Consider the following 22,555-nt stretch of genomic DNA (forward strand, 5'->3'; position numbering starts at 1 on the left):
GAAACGGAGTAGTTTTAGGAATAATACTGTAGCAGGAAGGAATCATTAGTGTGGATATTGACCTCAATCATGTGATAGGTATTAACACTTTGAAGCCGGCTCCATTAGTGTTGACTTCATAAGTGACAATTAAGGATAGCATATGGTAAACGTTCTGGAGCCAGGAATTGAAAATCACTCCCTTATTAGCACATTTCTAATACAAATATTGCTTTCCTTTTTCTGATATAGTTCCTCCTTCAGCATTAGAAAAAAACAATTCTTTCTGTGATTATGTACTGCTGTCACATGGCCGTATTCTCCTTTCCTAGCTCATAAATGGCACAAAAAGGACCTCTGAAAATGTCTATTTTGATTTAAACTTAATTTCTCTTCACAGATCCCTTTTGTTACTTTTGTTAGATCAAATCTTCCTTCATTGGTCCATTCTGTTCCTGTGGAGATGGGTCTTTCTAAAAGATATGGCCTAGTTCAACAAGATGTTGTCTAACTAGATACAGGAATGACTGGGTTGGTTCTACATGATCGCAACAGTCCCTGATTGTAAACTTTGATCACAGTTATCACAGAAACACATATTTCTGAGTGAAGAGAGTAGTGTCTCTTCTTGTAGAAGCAGGAATTCTTAATGTATAGGCATCATGACTTTTACCAGACCAGCCAATGTTTATTTCCGTGAAGTGACCTATGTTATCCCACCATAGCCTCATGACCATAGAATAGGAGAACTCCATGGCTTGACTGAGGAGCAAAAAACTGGGAAGGGAGCTACCCCCAGCATAGTTAGGTTCAAAACCCTCTCTTATTTTACAAATGTTGGTAACATTGATGGTGCTTGTTTTAATCCAGGCACCTATAACCCAGTGGCTCCTACTCTGGTCTCACCCTTTCCCTCCTCACCTCTCTTCTGCTCAAAGAGCTCTGACAGGTTGCTGCAGTCAGTGGTGTCAAGGGCTGTGGCAACTCTCTTGTCAACAGGGGCAGCAGTTCTTCAAATAGGTGGATTTCCATAGTGAGGGAGCTGCCGGCTCTGAACTTAATCAGATGGGATTGGTTATGTGCAGATGTCTCAGCTAGTCACTGTCAGTCCATACGCTGTCTCATCAATGGGTAGAACTTGTCCTGGCTATGAGTCTGCTGAATTGAACTACGTTGTAGCCGGACATAAACTGCACGTGCTTCTGCCTCCCTTTCAGGTAACACTTGAGTGCCCTGGGTGCTGTTTCCATTTCTGACCCACGCTGCTAAGCAGTAGAATGCAAAAGCTAAACAGATCCAGCATTCTGTAGTGTTAATACGGTCTATGATGGAAAATGGCCATAGTGATCTCTGAGGCAGGAGATTATCCTATAATCCTAGGCAGAATGGTGGGTGGGCTCTGTAAAACTAACTGTAGTTCCTGGCAGGGGCAACTGATCCTAAGGGTCTGTGGGATTCTGCCCAGAATTCACTCCTGTGGCATGGATAAGCAGAGAGCTAGATGTAGAGGTAAAAACAGTGTTGTGATGGCAGAAAAATAGCTGTGTGGACAAACCATGTCATTTAATTTTTAACTTAAGATGACTATGCCCTTAACTGCTTACAAGCACACAGTTATAGCTGCAGTGTGTACGTGGCCTTAGGCTGTTAACCTGACCTTGCAGAAAACAGTTCATTCAGTTTGTGAACTGGATTCTTCCACACTCCATTACACCCTGTGAAGTGTAATCACCAGACAATAATTAAGACCAAATCCATACTAATTTTATTGTTGTCTGGAGTGTCCCTTGTAAAGGGAAGATTGAAATGGAATAGGAAAGAGGGCAGATTGGCCAGAAGCATGTGCTTTCACAGAGCTGCACAATGAGGCTGAAAAAGGGGGAAAGGCAAATTATGTGTGAGGGAGAAGAGGGTACAAATGAGAGGATTCAGGAAAGAAAGCATGAAAAGTGCTGGCGGCAGAGAGAGTTGTGGGACCAAGCGGGAGGGAAAGTGAGTTGGACAAGGGTTGGGAGATGGGTGTTACTGAGAAAGTGAAGAGGAAATCTAGAGAAGGAGGAAAGACAGGAAATAAAGAAGAGAACAAATGGAAGGGTTGGGGATCGAGAGAGTGAAATTAAAGGGAGAAAGTGTAGAGAGGGGAAAAACACATAACAAAAGCCCAAAATATACATAAATCTTATGTTTATGTTCCCCCATTATATTTTTAAAAGCTGGTTGGGGAGAATGAGTTATTAATTTTGTGAAAATTATTTCTGTTGTACAAGGTTTAAAGTGGCTCCACTTTTCATTTTTGCTGACTTTCTAAGCAACACTTTCATTGACCTGCTTCAATAAGAAAACATGGTTTTCATTCAACTAAAGATTCCAGAGAGACAACATTACAGAAAAATTTGATAAATGTCAATGATTTGTCATGAAAAGTTTAGCTTTTGAGAGGAGCCAGTTTTCGATGAGAACTGCTGTCATGAAAAGCTTCCTGTCTAATGTATTTCCCTGTGCGGAAAAGAAGATCTGGATGGAGACTCTTGGTTACTTGATTTGAAAAATATTATAACACGTTACTGCCTGGATTACTTGGACTGTCAAGACCTATAAACTAGAAAATGCATTCATCAGTGCCCCAATGACTGGGTCCTGGTCTACACTGACCTGGTGATTCGGCCGCAGTCGACGGGCGTTACGCAAGCTCCACAGAGTAGCTTGCGTAACTCCCGTTGACTGTTGTGCTTCCTTTCTGCGCGGTATCTGCACTGCACTGCACTGACGGGAACCGTGTTCCCGTCGACTCAGGGCTACGCCACTTGAGGGGGTAGTTTACCAGCGTCGACTTCTGGATTGATTGAGCGGGTCTTCACAGTGACTTTCCCGCCATCAGTATAGACATACCCTGGGAGTCCCTTTATGGAGAGGGAGGAGAGACCAATTCAATTTTTGACTTCTTGGCTGAGTGATACTGTAGAACCTCAGCATTATGAACACCAGAGTTAGGAACGGACCGATCAACCATACACCTCATCTGGAACTGGAAGTACACAATAAGGCAGCAGCAGAGACCAAAAAAAGCAAATACAGTACAGTGCTGTGATAAACCTAGACTACTAAAAACTAAAGTGAAAGTTTAAAAAAAAAAATTTGACTAGGTAGGAAACAGTTTCTATGCTTCTTCATTAAGGTGATTAAAAGCAGCATTTTTCTTCTGCATAGTAAAGTTTCAAAGCTATATTAAACCAATGTTCAGTTGCAAACTTTTGAAAGAACATCCATAACATTTTGTTCAGAGTTACGTGCGACCTCCATTCCCGAGGTGTTCATAACTCAGAGGTTCTACTGTAGTTAATATCAAGAGTGGTGGTGGTTTCTGATGTGGCTATGGAAACTGACCCCTGGGAAATACCGGCTAATACTACCAGCACAGGGACTCGAGTGGTAATGGCATTTTACAAAAAAAGACAAAAGGGAAGAGCATCAGGAATTATTTTTGACATGAACTTTCCAAAAAATTAAAACAGAGTCCTTTTCCCAGAACCCACTTTGTGTGCACAAAATAACAGAAATTGGGTTGAGGGTAAGGAATCCTCTCCTTGTTACCATAGGCCCAGATCCTCAGAAGTATTTATGTGCCTCGGAATTACGTACCTACATACCTTTGAGGGTCTGGGCCATAGTGCCTAGGAGCCTTGCTTAGGGTCCGCTTATGCCTCTCTCATAAGACCCTAATCCAGTGAATTGGTGCCATCTAACTGCAGAAACACTGGTCATACTCGCTGTTCCTTGTGCCTTGCTCCTCTTCCCCAAGGAGCTATGCAGAGAAGAACAGTGAACCAGAGCTCCATGACAGAAGGAAGTGAGAAGTCCTCTCTCTACTCTGCACCTATTCCCATAGGAGTGGGACCATAGAAGTTTCACTAAGTTTAGGGCCTTCCATGCCGGAGAAAGGGGTGAGGACTTTGTCAACATTAATTGTTTTTGTAAACGTCTGTATTATTTCATGGCACAGCACACAGCCCACACTGTGGCATATGAGTCTATTTAGTACCCTTTAGTCTTAGACTCTTTGGGTAGTCATAACACCAATTTATGATAATAGATTCATCTCAGAACACTTTACATAGCCTACGTATTATATGAATTACTTTGCAGTCACTTCGGGTGTAGAAGGCAGCATTTGTTTAACAGCACATGACAATGCTGTGAAACAGTTTGACAGAAAGTGAAAAACACCATATTCCACTGAAACTAGATGGGAAATGTTAGGTACGCAGAATGTAATAATTACTCAAAATGGAACTGCTCCGGGACACCAGGGTTAGTACTCCAGTTACAAATGCTATGGGGTTTTTATTCATTGCAGTGATCCAGCCAAGATATTCTGAACTAGATATCAGGAAAAAATTGCTTAGTGATAAGAGAAATTGAGTGGCAGAACTGATATCAAACAAGATGGCAAAGGTGCCATCCCTACAGATATTAAACAGGTTAGATAAGATGTTAGAAGTTATGATGTATTGAGTATAATGTAGTCAGATAGAATGACCCAAGTGGTTTCTTCCTGGCCCCATTATCTAGGATTCTATTATGGATTAATGCTTTTGCCCCATCAGCTGATTTCCTTATCTTGCATGACAGTTTGTCATTATGTATGTACTGTTATTTGGTTGTTCACGTACATCAAAAATGTCATGGACAAGGACAACCTGTTATATAAAACCCTTTATCTATTAGTTGTTGAATCTCATGTGTTCCCTTTAATGTGAACATTGCAAAAGCAAAATGCCTTCCAGCAGTACTTTGGACTTTTAAACAAACAAACAAACAAAAAATCCTAATGTTAAGACTGATATTTAACTTGCTAAATTGAACACAGTCTTTTGGAAAATATAGACCCTATAGCACATGCTTAGTTCAGCCACTATATTTTAAACAAGATAGACAAGCATCTCATAAGAGGAATGTCTAAAAAAGTGTATCCCTAGAAAATTGGACTCGGTTGTAGAACCAGTTATATGAAATACTTACAGGGATTGAAAGTGATTGACATTTAGAAATACTTTCATATGAACTTTAAAGGAACAAAAGAGTTATATCAAAAATCAAATTACATTTTTTTTTAACCCAGAAAAATCTGCCAATTCCCAAAACTTAAACAAGGGTTTACTTTCTCACAGACCACCTGCTCCTATTGTTAGATTGTTTAGCAAAGCAGGGACTAAAACTTGTCTCAAGATGCATGTATCCATTGATTTCAGTATTGAGTACTATATGTAAATCCAACACTCTTTAATGCTACATTTGTAACATTACTATCTGTTTCATGGCAACTGATCATCACAAATGCAAGATTATGACCTGGCTGCAGGACCTGCCAGAACACAAAACAGGTGAAAATAAGGAAAAATCTCAGACCATCAGGACAAGCAGATCAGAAATCAGATCTAGATTCTTAAATAGGAGTGATCCCTTCTCACGACACCACTGGGCTTATATCTGATCTCATTTTACATCACTGTAAATCAGGAGCAACTTACTGACTTCAGTAGAATTACATTACTGTTCTACTGAATTGGATCAGAATCAGGCCCACATTTCTAACTGTTCTGTACCACAGGAAAAACATCTTCCCTCTGTAAACCATGGAAAACCTGACAAGGTATATTCCATTCTCTATAAACATTCTCCCAAACTTTTAACTTTTTTGATTCAATCCGTGTTTGTGGAAGGTGCTAGATTTAGATCTCAAGTCCTTTATTTATCCACCGAACAGGTATAGTACTGCAGGAAAAATACAGTTTTGCCCATGCTGCATTGACAGCATGGCTCAACCCTGATCTGGAAGGGTCAGTTTTAGTTTCTATAGCATATTTAATCCTTGTTCTCTCTGCTGAGACTGCCAACAAAAGGACCAATTAGTACTCATCGTGGTGGTGGATTGTGTGATGTGGACACTTGTCCCCTGGGAACTAGATGGAGACTTATTGTTTTCCCAAAGGCTGCAAACATAGGACCAGATTCTGATACCCTGATTTGCACTGAACTCTCAAATCTCAGAAATATGAGGTGTTGACTGGGAAAAACTAGGCAACAAGCTTTCTCAAAAAATATAGTTAAAAATAACCTAATATGCTCAAATAACTACTGGAAGGAGAATTACTAAGTTTCTATAGATGTCCATCATTGTACTTTCTGTGAAAAGCACTTATTTGGGAAACCACTGGAGGATGTGTATTTTTTTTTTATGTTTAACTTGACTTAATGTCTCTAGACAGGGAAAGGAAGCTAGAAGCTATAGAACTTTGCTTGAGACCAAATGATTTAAAACTGTGGAGAACTCAGGGGAACTCAATGGAAAGCAAGCCACCACCGCAGTCCAAAAGAAGTGGAGCCAAAACATTGCACTGACACCATAAAGAACCAGAAAGTGTGGAGAGAGAAATGCCAGAATATCACTGGTAATGGGACTTGCCTTTGCCACTTGTCTGAACAATATATTTGTAGCTTAGAACAACATCTTGTTTGTAATACTTAATACTGCGTAACACTGGGAGCCCAACTCTGTATCCCTTTCTACTTTCCTAAATATAGGAAAGATATGAGATCATATATTTTCTATGTCACAATGAACCTCTTTTTACCAAAGTGTGTCTGTCTAAAACCTAAGTAGACATTACTTTGACCATCTCAATAGCTGAAAAGTATATGGCTAATGGGAAGATTATCATCTGGATACTTGCTACCAGGAATAGGACATAGCTCATTTCTGTTAACTCACTTTTGGTATCTAGGAGCAGGATACAGCTTGAGCGCACACTCCAGTTTCAGCATAGTTCTGCACCTTTTCTGCCTTTGCTGTGCTCTGCACTATGTTCTTTAGCAACCCATAGGCTAGTCGCTTGTTTGTCTTTCTTCAGCCACATCATAGATTCTGAGACACAGGTTTTTGATTTTCCTCTTTACTCACTTTCATTGTTTGTCTTTGGATGCTTTCATGCCTTTAGCTTCCTAGAAACAGTTTTTATATGTTTATTTGAATTGTGACCACATATGCCTTGAGGAGAAATCGATTGTTTCATTAGCAATGGAACAAATAAAGTTCAAAAAATCCTTCTAAGCTCTTTTTCAACACTCATTGTTTCTGTCCTACATTCCCACAATGTGTGTAACCGCATACTCAGAAAAGCTGCTTACCAGGCTGCTGCTACGTGCAACTGAGAAGTGAAAAGAGAGCATGAACAAGGAGTGATACAGGCTATAGTTGACACCAGGCAGAACAATTCAGACCCACAGTCTACTGAATGTCCTATAGACAGAAAGAAAGCCATTTTGTGGGCTTTTGCTATGTAACAGTAAAGTTAATTTTTAAAAAATCATGGAAAATTATGGCTGATTTGTTTGCTTGTAATCAGGTATTCCTTTTTCAGTTTAAGTAACTAGTCAGTCCTCTAGCTTCTGAAAACTGGAGTAAAAAACTTTTTTCTTCCTTATGTTCTGTGGGCCAGATTCTGCACTGTTTAGCATCTGCCATAGTCATTGTCACCTGCATGTAATATCTGTAAAATGTTATCAGCTCAGAATTTTCCACTCTCACTGGTGGTAGCATTTTTGCACCCATTTTATATAGCTGTAAATGACAGCACAAGCTGCAGGGCAGCAAAGAATCAGAGCCTGTAACTCTGTTCATTGAGATATTTTGCTGATCTTTCTTTACAACAGCAGTATAACTTTGCTTTTAAGTTCACTACCTCTTTTGCTACTTTGAGTTCTGATCCTCCAAGGAGTTTATCTTTTCAGAAGGACCTTTGGAAAGATCTTGAGCTCTGCTAACAATCCACCATTGGGTCTTCAGTCTCCCCAGAACATCACACCCAGCTTGTTAAAGTGCAGTTCTGTTCAGACAAGTGATTTGAAGAAGTTGTATCAAAGTTCCATGTTTCTCTGTGCTTGTTCAGATGACCAGTAAAAGAATGATTTTTCCCTTCAACAAGAGCCTGGGATTTGAAAATCAATTTAGTTCTAGCTGCCTCAGACAAGCAATAGAAATTAAATATAAATTCTGCAACTGTAACTTGGTTAACAATTTTACTGAAGACAGTGTGAAGCAGAGTAGAATCCAGCTAATTTTCGCTCATGGGTATACTGGCTCTTCAATGGTGATAAGAGTAAAAAAAAAAAAAAAAAAAAGCAGTAGAAAACCAGTAAAGGAGGCAGCTTTGTCTCTGGTTTATACAGAGGGACCAAATCTATAGAGTTAGACAGTTACCACTTTTATAGACGCTCTTCAGAGCAAAATCCCATTTAATGGATTCTATGTGGCGTTATTCCAACATTGCCTATATTAAGTAATGTAAATTAGAACTGCCACTAGAGTCCTTCAATCAGTATTATCCCCATTTTACAGATTAGGAAACTGAGGCATAGGTTAATGAAGTTGGAATCAGAGTTAAAATTAGACATTCCTGGTGGTTTGTTTTCTCTTATTTGCTCTCTAAATAGGTGTAGGTTCAAGTTTGAGAAATGCTAAGCATTTGTTTCTTCGTCCCAGGAAGTGAGAAACTGTCTGGAATGTGAATAGTTTTTTTTCTCTTGTAAGGCAATACCTCTAAGACACCAAGTTGATCACAGTGGTGGTGCTTTAACCAATCTTAGAACTCTAACTTGGATCCATCCTCAGGATGCATAAAAGTAAGAATCTGAAAAAATTCAAGAGCTCTGTCAGAGTCCCTGTAGTTTTTTCTCCCAGACAGTGGGAGTCCCTGGCCATGCCCAGTTAATTATACTAGATGGCTTATGTTCAGGCTCCAATTTCTTAGTACTTGTAAGGGGATCTCACCTATTGTGGGACTTCTTATGTCTCTTCTGATGGGGGTGGGCGGTAATCTAAAGGAAAATAAATGTTCCAATGCACCCAAGAATAACTTCTTCCTGGAACCAACTAAGAGGGAAAAAGGGCCAGCAGTGCTTTCTGACTTTGGGGCTCTCTGCGTAGTGGTTTTCTGTGAGTCCTTTTGGCTGGGCTACCAAATTAGGCTCACTCTGTCCGGCTTACAGAGGGCTGGATGGAAGCACCTCCTGTGGTTTCAGTATCACTCCAGCTGTTCCCTACCCAGGGTACTCGCTTTTCCCAGCTGACTGCAGTTTCTTCTGTTTTAAAGGCCACCTCCCTACCATAGATGATAGAGCTGGATGGGTGGGTTAGCCTCTCACACAGGCCTCTCTGATGTCTTCATCAGTGTGGGGGTCTATATATCCTGTCACAAGCTCATTAAGATGGTCCAAGGGTTAGGATGCTAACCTGGGACTTTTGGAAGATGCACATTCAGTTATGGACTTTGTATGTGATTGTGGCCAAATAACTGAGCCCCAGATACTCAAAGATATTTAGGCACCTAATACTCCTTGATTTCAAGGGGAGTTAGGAGCCTAGATACCTTTTGAGTATCTGGAACTCTGTGTTCCAGTTCCCCATCTGTAAAATGGGGATAATAGTGCTTACCTTACTTACACTCGCAGGAATGTTGTGAGGATAAATACAGCTCCCATTCACTATCATTTTGCACCTGTATTGGAGGGTGGAATTTTGTCTGTAAAATGTTTTGTTTTAATCGATGCAGGTTTATAAGTAATGTCTTCTAAATTAAAAATGATTAGCAATAGCAAGCATACCTAAGAAATCTACAACTAGATGGCAATGTTCCTTCAAAGGAAGGTTAAAAATCTATTCAGTTTTGCAACTTGAATCCCTCAAACCATGTTTGGACCTTACTTAGCAGGGGAGAGTATGTCAAGATCATATCTTGTACAAACAGATAGAAATCTTAAAGTTATTGGAGCCTCAGAACAGTATTTTGCATTTCTTAACAAACCTGTTCCACCTGTCTCTAGCTAGTCACTATTTACCTTATGTCCTTCTAAATTTCCAAGCCTCACAAAAACACATTTGCCCGTTTTTCTTGACTTGGCCATTTCCAAGACTCTCTTTGCTGTGCCAGTGTGTCCTAACAAACTGTGTCCTCATAGATACTGCAACAACAGCTCCTCTTTCATGGTAGCAAGAATAGTAAGCATTAGATTCTATCAGAGCAAAATTGTCTTCATTAATCATTATTTACAGAGCCTCAGAGGTGGGGGGAGGTTGTTTTGATATGTTTTTCCCCCCTCCCTGAGCCACATGGAAACCGGATTTCAAGCTCTTCTTAAACACTGTTCTAGTCAGTATCTCACACAACCTCTTAATAGTAGTATCCATGAGTGTGGGTATGTGAGAAGCTGAAAATTCTATATCCTGTCTAGTGGACTGCTGAGAAGAAAATGCCAAATCGTCAGCAGACCTAGGTTTATTGCCCATCTTTAACTTTAGTCTTTGTAGTGTGTCTCTCTCCCTTTTTATATTATCTAAACAAAAATACCCCAAGGCATCTACAACAGCAGTAGAATCAAAAGCAGCATGTCACTACATGCTTTTGATCACTGCTGTAAAATGTCTGGTATCAGTATAACCAATTGTATTAAAATGCATTTTCTATATATGTGAACGTGTGTATATACAGTATATCTCCTATCTAATCTTTACAAACCCATGTATAGTTATGGGTATATATAATTTTATTTATGGATCAGATCAACTTTATGGTATTTGAGGGTTTTATGGAGTTATGTAGTGCGAAAATAACATTTGTGTGACATTTCAGTTTTTCACTTCACTCCTTGCTAAATCAGGAAATTAAGAATGACACAAAAATAAATAACAAAAAATGAACAGAGTTATGTTTCCCATGGCCCTACCATCTCCCCTACCATGAGGTCATCACCCACTCCTCCCTGCTTTTAGAGATTATAATGTTAGATCCCCTCGCCAGCAAAGGCTCAAGCATTTTAAGTATCTCTCTATTGACCCTATATATTCTGGTAAAATGGAAACTACAGAGAATAAATCACACCTTGGCTCTTAGCAGCCTTGGTTATACTGCAGGGTGACCCCAACACAAACCCAGTCCTGGATTTTCCCCCCGAAACATATGTTCTGTGCTGCCCAGCCTTCTCCTGGACACTACACATATATTAAGTCCATTATTATTCCTTTAAAGAAATGATTGGCACACAACTTGTTACCCCATATGGAGTTATCCAGACACTTCAACTTGAACACGCTGGATTAGATAAAGTCATTTTGTCATTAATATATTTGTTTTAAGTGAATACAAGTAAGGAGGCATAGAAGTCAGAAATGATTATAAGAAAAATAAAGATAAAATGGTTACTGATGCCGAACTTAACAAACTACATTTGATTCAAAGCAAAGTTTTCTCACCACAGGCTGTCAGTAGTCTTACTGACCAAATTGTTCATGTCAGGATCCCTCCCCCAAAATCCAGTTCCTGTTTCCTTTGTCTCTTCAGGTGCACTGAATGAGATGAGCAGGGGCAGAGAGAGGTGTCGCTTGTCTCTCCTTTTTCAAGAGAGGGACTGACACTATAAAAACGTATTCACCTGAAAACCAAGAGGAAAGAGTCTGTGTGGAAGGATGTTCCCTGCTTTTTTCCCCACCTGTTTGAATTTCTTTTGTCTTCCTTTCCTACTTGATGACTGTTAACTGCTTAGATGCAAATTAAACAGAGCTCTCATTCCTTTGTTTAGGACAGATCTGTTTGCCAGGTTCTGTTTGGTCAGGACAGTGGGGTTTGGAACACATGTTAATAACACCATGCAGGGGAATCTTATAACCTCACAATATTGTCACACCTATTTTATTAGGACAATGCTGACCAGCAAATAGAGTTTTCAAATGATCATTTACAAGGCATACCTTTATACAAACATCATTACAATCATGTGTAGGGTGCAAACGTAGGGGTACATTCTGTCACATCAAGGTAAATGCCAGTTGAAGGACATAAAGCTGACTTTGATTAGCTACACTGATGTAAAAAACTACCTGTGCTTTATCTCCACTGGGGTTTTACACTGAGGCAACTGTATTGATGTAAAAAACCATAACACCCCTTTTTTGCAGGGAGGAGCCAGTCTAAGTCACCCCTTGCTACCAGGCTGATGCAGGTGCCAACTTTCTTGTCTCTCACCTCATTTGCACAGAGTGACAAATGGCCAGTATCAAGGATCTCATGGCTTGCATGATACGGGACCATATGCCTGACACTGGTCCAGGATTAAATATCCTTCACCCTGAACAGTATTTTGAGAGAAGAAATCCCAGATTTTGGGGAAAGAAAGAAACACATCTCTGAAAGATTGTCTTTAAAATTATTTATTATATGGTGGCTGTTTGAAGCCACTCTGAGGTTTGTAATGTTAGAAGTAATCCTAGCTGAGATGTGTTTAGTGAGCAAAATGGAGGTGAAACAATTAAAAAAAAACCCTGATAATCTGTATTTATCACTACCTATGCTGTGTGTGTGTACATATAATTATTAAATTATATATAATAACATTAAGGACAATGCAATAGGATTAAGCTGCAGACCTTAAAGAAAGCGCTAATTATGGTGTTTCCCTAGTGATTCCTAATGATGAAAGATTTCCTCAATCTTCCTAAAATTATATAAAAAATATTTGTGCAAGTTTGTAAATTACTGGACCAAAGGGATTTTACAAGCAAGTGTTGTTGAATATGACTTGCCTAAGAATGTATTTTGATGCTGATAAAAGATAATGCAAAAGACTGACAAGGATCTGAGATGCTTAGTCTACAATTATTTAGGTAAGAAAGCCATAGGTATCTAATGAAGTGCTATGGGGGCGGGTTGGAAAGACCTGATCCAGTTGTTTCCCAAACATCTTGTGGGATTTTTTTAAAGCCTTAAATATTATTTTTCTTGGGATTAGATGGGTCAGAGACTTTATAATGGGATATGGTACCCTTCACCTTGTAGCCAAAAGTCTGAATTTCACCTTAGTAGTGCCCAAAAATTGTTACCCTCTCTTACTGGCTGCAGTGACCTATGTGAAATGAGTTTAGAAGTTCAAACATAGTTCCTAGTGGAAAGATGGCTACGTCAGGAAAACAATCCCTGCTGATAGCAACTTTGTTGACCATCTACCTGGAGAAGCTAATAATTGGGTGAGTACTGGAGACTAAACAATCTAATCACCTTCGTGTCAGCCCCTCCAGAACACAGTAGAGGTATACATGTGGGACGAGTGGCGAAACTTACATTGATATTTTATACCTGTTCTGTGGAGAGCCGATTTCAATTTCCAGGGCTGTCTCTATAGCTCTTCTTCAAGTCTTGCTCATGTCCATTTTGAATGTAGGTGTGTGCGCGTGCCACATGCACCAGCGCCAGAAGTTTTTCCCCTAGCGGTACGTGTAGGGTCGGCTCTAGCTCCCTCTGCAGCGGTGCATGTATGCGCTCGCATATATGGCGCTGCCGGCCCCCTCCCTCTTCTTACCGCCTGTGACGGTGCTGGAACAACTCTCTTGCTCTCGTAAGTCTCTGTCTTCCTAGTGGTTTTCTATCTATTTAGTACCAGTATATATACTTTCAAAGTTCTAGAAAGTTATTAGTTATTAGTTAGCTAGGTTCACAGCTAAGGAAGCTCCCAGGGTCGGAGCATGCCCCAGTCCCTGGGGTTCAAGCCCTGCGCTTCTTGTAAGAAGCCTATGCCACTAAGCGACCTGTATCAGAGCTGTCTGAGGTGCTTGGTGGAAGCCCACCTCTCTGTGAAGTGCAAAATTTGTAAAAGCTTTCGCTTGAGAACCAAGAAGGACCGAGATATAAAACTCAAGGCCCTTCTGATGAAAGCGGCGCTCAGACCGGCGTCGGAGCCGAGATCAGACTCGGGACCGATTACCGCAGCCTCGTTGAAAAGCACTCCACAGGCGTTGGAGCTTCCCTGGAACTGTTCATTATCCCCAGTGCCAAAAAAGCACCAGAAGAAGGCGCACCTGGAGAGAGAACATTCTCCAGTGCCTGCTAAGAAAGCCTCAAAGGAGCTGGAGTTAGCCCAGAAAGGGTCTCCGCCCGGACAGGCATTGAGTCCAGTAGCTGCACCACCACCGACTCCAGATAGTGGCAGAGGCCCGTGCCACCTATTGGTCTCTTCCATGCCTGAGGCATTCCAAGCTATGAGGAGCCTGTTGGCCTCGCTGGTGCCGCCTATGCCACCCTTTGCTGAACTCCAGGTGCTCGTCAGGCTCTCGGCACCAGTCACCGGAGCTGCTCCGGGATAAATCAAGGTTGAGCCACCGGTCGCTAAGTAATAGGCATTGGTCCCTGGGACATCGGCACCGATCCACCGAGCGTTGGCACTCTTCAGGGTCCCGAACTTCTCTGAGCCCCAGGCGTCGTGTATTGCTGGCACACAGTAGGGCACCGGAGTCGCAGAACTGCATGAGTCCTTATAGAAAACCCAAAGACAAAATGAGATTGTGGCATCAACAATGATCTGGCTCCAGTCACCGCTCCCCAGCACCGGATCTTCGACGCCAGGAGTTGGATAAGCAAACGAGGTCGGCGCCCCAGTGATCACTGGAGCATTCTTCCTCGAGCTTGGGAGATGAAGTGGTACTTCCCCTGAGGAGACAAGCTATGAAGCTGTCTGTGCCTACCCCCATGCCATACCCACAGATGGGGGCATGATAGCAAGGACCGTGGTCTGGGCCCAGGCAGTACTGGAACCCCTGTAGTTCCCCCACCCCGCGGTGCTATATCCACGCTTCTTTATGGGAGCTTCGGTGCCGCTTTCCTTAAAGGACATCACTACGGCACCAACTGTAGACGTTGACTCAAACCATGTGGAGTCATTGTCAGGCAGCCCATTGGTACCTACCCCATCTCAGGAAGAGGTACCCGCACCCCCTCAACTGCCAGGCTCCTCCTCATCCTCCCCTGACGAGGCAGTAGCAGGCCTTTCATATACCCTGCTGGACAATTATAGGGCACATCAGGACCTGTTGAGAAGGTTAGTAGCTAACCTCGGCCTTAAGATAGAGGAGCTCAAAGAACTGGTGGATGAACTCTTTGGAGTCCTGGTATCCACAGCTCCTTCTACAGTGGCCCTCACTGTGCACGACAGAGTGGTCAAACTGGCTAAGGCCTTGTGGCAAACCCCAGCGTCTCTGCCCCCCACATCCAAGCAGGCAGAGAAGAAATATTACGTGCCCGCTAAGGGGTTTGAATATTTGTATACCCACCCAGCTCCGGGCTTGTTGGTGGTCACGGTGGCAAACGACTGAGGCAGGCAAGGGCAAATAAGCTCTACGCCAAAGAATAAAGAGGCAAAAAACATGGACTTATTTCGACGGAATATTTATTCAATGGCAAGCTTGCAGCTGAGGGTAGCTAACCAGCAAGCGTTGCTGAGGCAATACCACCTTAACATATGGCAGTCGCTCAAGAAATTCACCGATTCCTTCCCCCAGCCCTCAAAGTAGGAGTTCAAGGCCATCCTGGGGGAGGGTAGGATTGTGGCAAGGGCTTCACTACAGGCAGCTTCATACGCGGCAGACTCGGCAGCATGGGCAATGGCCTCCGCAGTGTCTATGAAGAGGGCCTCATGGCTCCAGTCATCTGGTCTCTCAACGGAGGTACAGTACTCTATCCAGGACCTCCCATTCAATGGCGCTGCTCTGTTTGCAGACCAAACTGACTCCAGGCTGCATGGCCTAAAAGACTCTAGGGCCACGTTGCAATCTTTGGGTCTATATACCCTGTCCTCATCAAGAAGGCACTTCAGGCTTTCGCAGAAGCAGCACTTCAGAGGATAGTCCAGGGGCGAGCCCTACAGGAGACAAAACAGAGGATACAAGAACCGCTGGAGCAATTCCTCGGCATCATCCTCAAAGCCAGGCTCAAGCTGCCATTCCTCAGACGGAAAGAAAGGTTTTTGACAGTGCGCCCAAGGACAACCGACCAGTTAGTGCCCAAGATCCAGTCTCCTGCCTATTTGCCTCCTACCTTGTTTCTTCCTCCCATCCTGGAGGGCAATGACATCGGATTGCTGGGTTTTGAACACAGTGGCTGCTGGCTACACACTTTGATCCTACTCTCCCACCCTCCTTCTCTGTACCTCTTCAGGGACCCCTCTCAGGAGCAACTCCTTGTCCAGAAGGTTCAAGCCCTCATACAGTTAGGGGCAGTGGAGGAGGTCCCTCACAACCTGAGGGGGAAAGGGTTCTATTCAAGGTACTTCCTGATCCCCAAAGCGAAAGGTGGCCTCAGGCCCATATTAGACCTGCGGACCCTGAACAAGTTCCTCAAAAGATTAAAGTTTCATAGGGTCTCCTTAGTGACCATCATTCCCTCGTTGGATCCGGGTGACTAGTTTGTCGCCCTCAATTTAAAGGATGCTTACTTCCATATCACTATCTTCCCAGGCCACAGGAGGTTCCTGTGGTTTACAGTAGGCGTGCAACATTTCTAATTTGTGGTTCTACCATTTGGTCTTTCCACTGCTCCCTGTGTTTTTACCAAGTGTATGGCAGTGGTAGCAGCCCACCTCAGGCACAAGGGGTTCAGGTCTTCCCCTACCTGGATGATTGGCTTATCAGAGGTTGCTCGAGGGAGCAGGTCCGTCAGGACGTGCAGATCATGAGAGACACGTGCCAGTCACTGGGCCTATTAATAAACTAACAGAAGTCGTTACTCATTCCGGTTCAGAGAATAGAGTTCATGGGGGCAGTCCTAGACTCTGTTAAAGCCAGGGCATCGCTGCCTGCCACCAGATTCCAGGCAATGACAAAGCTCATCTGTCCAACAGGGTAGTGAGAGTACTCATGGACAACACAGCAGCAATTTATTATATCAACAGGCAAGGAGGAGCCAGGTCCCCAGCCCTGTGCCAGGAAGCCATATGTCTCTGGGACTTTTGTGTGGAGCACAACATGATCCTGGAAGCGGTCCATCTGCTGGGGCTGAAGAATACCCTACCAGATTGTTTGAGCCAGGTCCTTTTGCTCTCACCAAGAGTGGTCACTCAACCAGGAGGTAGCGGACCACATCTTCCAAAGGTGGGGAGTTGCCCGGGTGGACCTGTTTGCCACCACAGTGAACAGGAAATGTGCCCACTTCTGCTCTCTGTTGGGGTTGGAGGCCAGCTCCCTGTCGGACGCTTTTCTACTCTCTTGGTCAGGGGGTCTCATGTATGCATTTCCCCCGATACCATTGGTGCACAGAGTCCTGATGAAAGTCAAGAGAGACAAAGCATGAGTCAGTCTGGTAGTCCCGGAGTGGCCTCACCAGCACTGGTTTGGGATGTTGCGATACCTCTCTGTGGCTTGGCCATGGTCTCTACCTCTGCGCCCGGATCTCATCTCCCTGGACAGTGGCCGGCTACTTCACCTGGACCTAGCCTCCTTACATCTGATGGCTTGGCTACTGCGTGGCTGAGAGCCACTGTTTGGCCCATGTCCAGAGAGTGTTGCTGGAAAGCAGAAAGCCTTCCACAAGAGCGTCCTACCTAGCAAAATAGAATTGCTTCGCCTGCTGGGCAGCCAATCACAAGGTGTTGCTGATAAAGTCTTTTATACAGACGATCCTGGACCACCTGCTTCATTTGAAACAGGGAGGCTAGCCTTTTCGTCGGTAAAAGTCCACCTAGCGGCAATATTGGCATTCCACCCACTGATTCTGGGCAGATCGGTCTTCTCTCATACAATGATTTTTAGATTTCTCAAGGGGCTGAAAGGACTCTTCCCTCAGATTAGAGAGCCAGTTCCCCTGTGGGACCTGAACTTTGTCCTGTGTTGGCTCACTGCTCCGCCCTTTGAACCGTTGGCCTCCTGCTTGCTCATGCATCTGTCCTGGAAGGTGGCGTTCTTGGTAGCAATCACTTCTGCACGCAGGATTTCGGAGATTAAGGCCCTGACTTCAGAGCCGCCTTATATGGTGTTTTTCAAGGATAAAGTCCAACTCCGCCCTCATCTGGCATTCCTCCCTTAGGTCATCTCCTACTTTCATGTTAACCAGGACATCTTTTTGCCGTTATTCTTCCCTAAACCTCATAGCTCCAGTGAAGATAGGCGTCTGCACTCGCTCGATGTAAGGAGGACTCTGGCCTTCTACATCGATGGGACCAGATCGTTCCGCCGCTCCACGTAGCTCTTTGTGGCAATTGCAAATAGGATGAAGCGCAAACCGGTTTCCATGCAGCAAATCTTCTCCAGGATCACAGCCTGTATTCAGGCCTGTTATGAACATGCCGGGGCCACACCTCGAGCATTCTTATCATGTCATTCCACTAGAGCTCAGGCATCTTCAGTGGCCTACCTGGCTCATATACCTATTCAGGATATTTGTCGGGCTGCTACATGGTCATCTGTGCATACTTTCACGTCGCACTATGCCATCATGCAGCAAGCTCGGGACGATGCGGGATTCACAGAGAGGTTCTGGAATCGTCATGGCCATGAACTCCACCCCTCTCTGGAGGTACAGTTGGTGAGTCACCTACATTCAGAATGGACATGAGCAAGCACTCGAAGAAAAAAGAACGGTTACTTACCTCGTAACTGTTGTTCTTCGAGATGTATTACTCAAGTCCATTCCACAACCCACCCTCCAGCCCCTCTGTCAGAGTTCCGGCAAGAAGGAACTGAGAGGGAGGGGGCTGACAGCGCCACATATGCGAGCACATACGCGCACTGCTGCAGAGGATGCTAGATTCGGCCCTATAGGTACCGCTAAGGGAAAAACTTCTGGCACCGGTGCATGTGGCGCGCACAAACAGCTGTATTCAGAATGGACATGAGCAACACATCTCAAAGAACAACAGTTACGAGGTAAGTAACCGTTCTTTACATTTCATGGGAATTAAAACTCCTTTTAAGAACAATAATTGTTCAGACTCGTTCAATTTCTTTCCCATACTCAGGTCCACCAATCCGCAGACTGGCGCCGGATTGATTGCACTGCGTGGCTGAAGCTAGAGGAGTGGGCACTGAGTGGCTGGTAAGTGGGGGGGAGAGGTGGCAAAGCCCTGGCGCTCTCGCTGCCATGATCACCAGAAAGTCGCTGGGGTGTAGGAGGAGGAAATCTGCGTTCCCCCTGCAGGCAAAGATCCCCCCCATTCTCAGGGCAGCTGGGGGGCCGTGCTGTCTGGTGGGAGCTGGGGACCTGTCCTGCCCTGGGTGGTGGGTGCATGAGGCAGAGGCAAAGGGGCCACAAATGCAAGCATTGGCCCCCAGGTCCAGAGACCCATGGTATGCCACTGGAAGCAGAGAGGAGAGAGAGAGAAATTAGAGGAGTTGTAAGGAGGTGGAAAGGGAGACTGGAAGGCCAGGGTTTGGAGATGAGCCTCTCCTCAGCTAGCCATGGCCTATGAGGGGGAATAGTGTTGGTCTGAAATCATGTTCCTTCTTTGCCTCCTTTCTATGTGTTTCCCAGGAAATGTAACCTGGTCCATGTGAGAGCACATGTAGCCCCTTTGCATTCACTCTGCAGCAAATCTGGCCCTTTCATAATGAGCACAACCACTGCCACTTCTCAGTTCACTTCTTTGCAGCTGAAACCATTTAATAACTGAGTGCAGTCACACACCCACATTCATTCCCCAAGAGATGTAAACCTAGGAATCCTAGAGTGCATGAACTGCCTTCTATCTACTCTGCAGAAAGTGTAACCCTTTCATTTCCATATCCTATGGTTGGCTTTTCTATTCACCCCACAGTAAGTGTAACTTTTTCATAATCAGAATACATAGTGCAGTTTTCAAACACTGTCTCCCTGTAAGTGTAGATGGGCCTAAAAGTCACATTAGCATTAGAATCTCTTTCAACTGAAAAGTTCCCCGTACATTGTCCCCCCAAAGCTGCCACTGGGAGTGTCTCATCTCAAGCAGCAGGGGTGCACATCCTTTTTAATATAGGAAAAACAACTAAATATTATGGAGTTCAAAGAGTAATTAAATGAGACTTCTCATTGTTTCAGGACCAATTTCCCCCCTTCACAGTAATGGTTTCTTTGGTTACTTCTCTTTGGCTTACTTTGTCATTCTAGGATTTGTGTCCTGAAGAAGTGATAGCAAAACTTTCAGCTTTGGAAAACCTTCCTCTGTACTTGAAACAAATGACTCCTGTACCATGATAGAGCTTCATCAAGATAGACAAAGAGGTTCCTATGATGGTTATGTTGGTGGAGAGGAGGAGGGAGGGTTGTTTGGGGATTTTTTTCCCAACATTGTATCTCTGATAGGAATTTTAAAACAAAACAGGGGTATTGTTCCAAATTTGAAGTTAAGAATTCTGCAGCAAGAAGCCTCCCTGGTAAGGCTGAATGTTTTTAATATTTTTTTTTCCCAGTACACATTTTGTAGCTACAGCTGCAGGACAGGGGTCACTCACCAAAAACCTTATTAAAGAGCCACCTTCCATGGTGAGAGCCTTAGCTCCCTTACTGGAGCCTTATTCTAAATGTTATGTGAGTACAAGGAGATGAGTAAAAGAAATGATTCCAGGATTTCCTAACCGTGCTCCGAGATGCATGTCCCGAGGATTAGCCCAGTTCTGCTGACTGACTGGTGGTTGTTTATGCTTCTCAGGAAGGGGAGGGTACAGAGAGTTTGGCTGAATGTTTCATTGAACAAACAAAAGGCTTCATATGCTGCAGATATGACTAAAAAAAGAAACTCCAGCTTAAATGACAGCTCACTACATTTGTCATTTATATTATTGAAGGAGACAGAGGCAGTGAGAGGGAAAGAACATTAATTATGGAGCACAGCAAGGGCTGCTATTTAAAGTGTCCCGTGCTAGCATAACTGTGGGAGACATTCCTGCTCTCTGATGCTGAGAGACAGACCTCTGTGCTGCTGACAAGGGAAACCTCACCCACTTGAGATTCACGCTTGTTCATTCTGCCAAACTTTAGAGCCATTTCCAGGGAGAAGTGTGGGCTCTGAAAATGAGCTCCCCTTGCTTTCACTGTGGCTTTTCCCTGTAAATGAGTTGTTTGGAGATCTTAAAAGGGGAAGGAGAAATTGAGACTATTGAGCTGTGCCACTGTGTGTGTGTGACCTTGGCTAAATCACTTAGTCTTATCTAGCCTGTGAAATCTCTAGGGCCTGTCACTTACATATATATACAAGCGCCTAGCACAATGAGGCCCCAATCTTGGTTGAGGGCTGCAGTGATACTACTGTTGATTTAAAAAAAAAAACCCAACCACCTGAGATTCTGAAAAACAAGTTAGTAGCTTCAGAGAGGGGCCTGTACTGTATGTGGACATGTACCTACTGTTTCCAAGCCTGCGAGAGGAAGGAGTGAAATGCACAAATGGGTAGTATGAGATAAACATCTCTGATATTAGCATATTGTCCCCACCCACTCTTCCAGCCCAAGATAAAATAAATCTCAAGGGTGCAACCTGTTGACTTTTTATGTCTCAGTTCACTTAATCAGATAAGTGTGAACAATATGTACATAACCCAGTCCATGCAAAGCAACAGACTAGGGACAAATTTAAAATCTAAACCCAGTGGCCCAATCTTGTGAGATGCTGAGCATAATTTGGAGGAGCCCAATTTATAGAATCAGGCCCCAAAGCAAGTGATGAATCATGAAGGCGGAAATGTGTGCCTTATAAAAACTTGAATTTTTAGCTGGAAGGTGAAGAAAACAGGGATTTATTTACGTGCACGAACAAGATTGGTATTGGCTTTGTGCCACATGAATTATATTTCTGTCCTCCCCACACACCCACACCTTCTTTCAATTGGCTAGTTTGATCTTGCTTAATAAAACTTTTCTCTTAGGATTGCTTCCAAGTTCTCATAGATTTTCTGCAGTAGCTCATAGGTGAATAATAATAATACCTTCCATTTAATAGAACCTTTTGTCTTGAAGTATCTCAAAGTGTTTTACAGACTGTGTGCTAAAAATCTACTCTTTCACCAGTGAAAATCCAGAGTAACTTCATGGGGACCAATGGAGTTTCAAGTGAAATCACAATTTGGCCTGGTATGTAAAGGGATATCTCCATCTCTGAGGGGAAAAGGTAGCAGATATTCAATACCAGGGCAGAAGCTCTAAAAAAACAATATTTTTTAGAGAGGAGCGTGCAGACTATAACTCATTTCAAACTGAAGGCATTTAAATGGAGCAGAACATACTTACTCCAGCTGGAAGATTGCCAGGATATCAGGAGTTATACCTCTATCCCAACAAACAGTGGCATGCAATCTTTGACCACAAGTGTTCACTAGGCTGGTTTTATGTCTGCAGTAGTGCCGCTCCCAAATATTCAAAAAGCATGAGTCAGGTTCCCTCCCCAAAACCATGAGTTGGGGTTTTTTTAAAATTAAGAAATGTTTGAGGGGTCTTTTTTCCTTTTCAGTTTGGAGCCTTTAGGAGTCCCATTTTTCCAGCTTTTTATTTGTCATCAAAAGGGCTAGAAACTTATTTCTTTTAATAAAAGCTGAAGTACTCAGTGAATCACTTGATAGAGGAGCTGGGGCTCTTCGAAAAATACCAATTATGACTACAACCCTGATAACATAGGAAGAGTTGGCAACAGTCTAGCACCCATGAGTGCCTGAACAAAACTGGGGCATAGATTTAGTGCTGCCTCACAGGGAGGAGTGCCACCATTTCTTCCTCGGGGGGAGGAATCACAAACACTTTCTACAT

Source organism: Emydura macquarii, unplaced genomic scaffold, assembly GCF_026122565.2.
Source record: "Emydura macquarii macquarii isolate MOO-44397 ecotype Brisbane River unplaced genomic scaffold, CSIRO-AGI_Emac_v2 contig_1263, whole genome shotgun sequence".
NCBI classification, from domain to species: Eukaryota; Metazoa; Chordata; order Testudines; family Chelidae; genus Emydura; species Emydura macquarii.